Source organism: Carlito syrichta, unplaced genomic scaffold, assembly GCF_000164805.1.
Source record: "Carlito syrichta isolate Samal-C Ts95f unplaced genomic scaffold, Tarsius_syrichta-2.0.1 Scaffold306612, whole genome shotgun sequence".
NCBI lineage: Eukaryota > Metazoa > Chordata > Mammalia > Primates > Tarsiidae > Carlito > Carlito syrichta.
This window is the reverse complement of record NW_007250708.1, coordinates 1-3,801: the sequence shown is the minus strand read 5'-3', so window position 1 is coordinate 3,801 and position 3,801 is coordinate 1. Positions and strand designations below refer to the sequence as shown.

At 45.2% G+C, this 3,801-nt stretch overlaps 1 pseudogene; it reads right to left on the bottom strand.

Moving 5' to 3' along the window:
* Positions 1-2,548: 2,548 nt before the first annotated feature.
* On the bottom strand, positions 2,549-2,940 carry LOC103265500 (annotated as a pseudogene).
* Between the last annotated feature and the right edge of the window lie 861 nt (positions 2,941-3,801).

Genomic DNA, 3,801 nt, shown 5'->3' with positions numbered 1-3,801 from the left:
TTGATGATTTTGTTCCATTCTTTTGATTGCTTTTCTTTATTATTGTCTAATTGGTTAATTCAAAAGCCTTGTCTTCAAGGTCTGAGATCCTTTCTTCTGCTGGTTCTAGTCTACTGTAAAATCTTTTCACTGCATTTTGTACTTACCTAAATGATTCTCTCATTTCCAGAATTTCAACTTTGTTGTTGTGGTTGTTGTTGTTATTGTTGTTAATGGTATCTATTTTTTTAAAGAATCTTATATTGATGTCCTGAATTGCTATTTTTAATACCTTTATGTTGGTTTTCAAATTTCTCCTGAAGTTTATTTATCAGTTGTTTAATCAACTTTATGCCTGGAATTCAACAATTTTATATTGGTTAGGGTTTTTTGCTGAAGAGTTGATGTGGTCTTTTGGGGGTGCTGGAGAACTCCTTTTTTCTTGTCAGTATTAATTTTCTGGTTCTTTTTCATTTGAGTAAGCAATTTCTTCTCATTTTAGGTCAGTAGGGTTCCTTTGGTTATATATAGCCTCAGGGTGGTAATTTTCTCAGTTGCCAGTGGTTGCAGTCTTGTGCTGGCTACTTATATTACACTGGCTTGTGGTGTCCTGAGTGTTCAGAAGGGCTCAAAAAGTGATGTTAGCTGAGATTTAGGATCAGGTTTTCCCCAAAGTTGAGACATTATATCTAATGTGATGGGCTGTACTGTTGATCTCTGACCAGGCTGTAGAGCTTGTGGGAGAAAACTAGCTGCAGTGTCAACTGTATGGTTTCTCCTTGGCAAGTGTTGCTTCAAGAAACCAGCTCACCTAGGCCATGTGTGGGGCTCTGGGGATTTTTCACATTCTTTGTCTATTTTGAGCCTTAATGAAGAATGCAGGGGAAAGGAACTGAAGTATTACCCAAGTGTGTACTCTTGTCTACTCCAGTGGAGATTAGGAGGAATTCCCAGGCCACTGCAGAAAAGCTGTTGTGCAGGGCAGGCACAGTGAAGTTTACACAGTGATTTAGAGGTTGCAATGGTAATGCCTCCCACCCAGGTCCCATCTTGGCCTCAACATTCTGCAATCTGAAAGTCAAAGTGAAGTGACCTTAGAATCTCAGATGTTCTCAGGTAACTGCTCAGCCAGGAGCAGTCTGCAATTGTGGAGTTTGCTCTTGAAGCTCATCCCCTCCCAGGCCACCTAGAAAGCAGCTGTGCCCCTAAGCAAGAGTTTCTGGGAGATGTTGGCTGGCACTGCTCAAGGCCTTTTTCCTTGCAGAACCCTATGGCAGAGCATGGTTCTGGATAAGACAGTTTTCCATGTGGGATTGATGTGCCACAAGGCTCAGGGGGCCCTGCAAGTTTGTGGCAGGAACACAGAACTCCTGAATTCCCCTCACTTACCTTCCCCACTGTGTCCAGAGGCTATGGTGGACTGTAGTGTTGCAGGTAGATTCTGGTCAGTTCCAGCTCAGGTCGATGGATTTCTTTTTTTTTTCTTTTTTGTTCTAAGTGGTTATATCATTCCTTTGGAGAGTTGTAGTGTGTGCTCCTGAACCTGTTCCTTTCTAAATGCTGAGAAAATCTCTTAGTTTACTCTGTGGGAGAAATTCACTCTAGTTATCTCATGTTGGCCATCTTAATCCTACTGAAAGTGATAAATTCTATCATAAATAGTTAGCTTCTCTGAGATTAATAAAGGGCTAAAGATTAGATTATTTTTAATCTTTTTCTTCTTTTTGTTTGTTTTTGGCATAAAGTATGTGTTTAAACATCTAAATCAACACTTATCCATATATACTTTTTTTTTTGCTATACTTTTTATGTTTGCCCCCTCAATCTCATATCGAAAGTTGATCCTCAGTGTCAGAAGTAGGGCTTAATGGGTGGTGTTTTGGTCATGGAGGTGGATTTCTCATTAATGATTTGTTGCTGTCCTTGAAAATGAATAAGTGCTCACTCTATCTGTTTACAGCAGACCTGGTTGTTGAAAAAGACTAGCACCTCCCATTTCTCTGCCTTGTTTATCCTCTTGCTGCAGAATCTTTGCACATGCCTGCTTCCTTTCACTTTCATCCATGAATGGAAGGAGCCTGAGGCCTTCAACAGAGGCAGATGCTACTGCCATGCTTCTTGTAAAGTTTGTAAAACTGTGACCTAATAAACAAATTTTCTTTTTTTTCTGTACCCAAGTTTGGTTTTATTAGAAAATGAACACAATTGCAAGGGAAAGGGGGACACTTATGGCTGGCTCAGGCTGAGCCCATGTAATAATCCTCACTGAGAGAGAATTGAAAGTCATTTGACAGATTCTCTAAGTCAGTAAGTCAGAGAGTCTGATGCAAGTGGTCAAAAAGGGGCACTGTCACCTACCCCAAGGTCACAGACAGAAAGGATTCTGGGTTCCAGGTGAGTCTGGGAGATGGAACCCTGAGAAAGGCAGCCATGATAGGTGATGTCTGTTGCACACCAGTTTTTGGGCTAGCCTGCTCCTTCCCAGGTTCTGGACAGAGAAGGATAGCAGGGACTGTCTCAGATACTGAAGGAACCTAAGTTGGGGTCAGAGTTTGCTGAGGTCACAGCCTCACCTGTGTTTTCTGAAGGGAAATTCCCAAGGGCCTTGGTCCTCGCCCTTGCCCCCAAAGTTGTGCACCCTGATGGATGAGCTAAAGCTGCTGCTCAATGGTCATGGTGATGTTCACATCATCTGGGATGTGGACCTAATGAACATTACAACCTATCACAAAGATCGTGACCTGATGCCTTGACCTGATGCCCCCAACAGTCTGTGTAGGTGACTTTGGCCAGATAAATGTTCTTGAAAGCATCAAAGTTGTCTTTGTGGTTGTGGGCCACACTCTCATCCTGCAGGTCCACGATGGTTACACAGAAGTGGTTACATGGAGGCCTTGCAGTAGGATGATCAGGCTGTTCTCAGAGATGGTCTTCTCCTTCACCAGAGTGGCTCACTGCCATTCTTCCACACCAGCTGCCTGTTCACGCATGGGATTCCTTCCACTTTCCAGTACAAGTCACAGCAGATGTTAGCAGGTGCCTAGCTGGGCCATCGCCAGCCACTGCAGGGTGAAGCCATGGCAATGATGAGCTGTCCCACTCCTGGGAGCACCTAAACATATTTTCTTGTAAACTTAGACTTAGATAAACACAAACAAACTAAGACTATTAAGCAATTCTCCTTAGTTGTTACAACAAATAACAAAATAAGCAAATCTTAAAAATGCTAATATGGAATTAAGCAATCGCTTTCCGTCAAATCTCTCAAGGAACTTATTCTTCAAAGCATTTTTACTATACAAGCACAGCTCTCCTCTAAGCCTTTAAGATATGTTTCTAGGCCAGCGGCAAGATGGCGACCGGGCAACCTGGTGTCTGAAGCCCTCTACAAGGGAGATCTGCAGTGGGTCTCTGACTCTCGCCCCGGGAGGCTGGGGACCCCAGCATTGCAGCCTGCTCTTCAGACAGAGCTCGGCCATCACTATCGCTGGAACATCGCAAAGACTGGACAGTTTTACTGCATTGCACTGTCCCGTGGCTGCCGCAGCCCCTCCCCCACCAGCGCTCCCGTCACCGCCGCCGCCGCTGCCGCCACCGCCGCCGCCGTGGCCTCTGGCACAGGTAGCTCATCACAACCCGGCCGGAGGAGATCCACACCAAACCGCTTCAGGGAAGATCTGCTGGGATCGCTGCCACCGCTCCTGCGTCCGAGACTGTCCTGTCCGCCTGGCGTGGGGATCCGGTTGCCTGCTCGGAGGCAGGCAGCCATCTTGTTCCTGTCCGGCCCCACCCCCTCTGGGGCGAGCAGATGAGATAGCACCA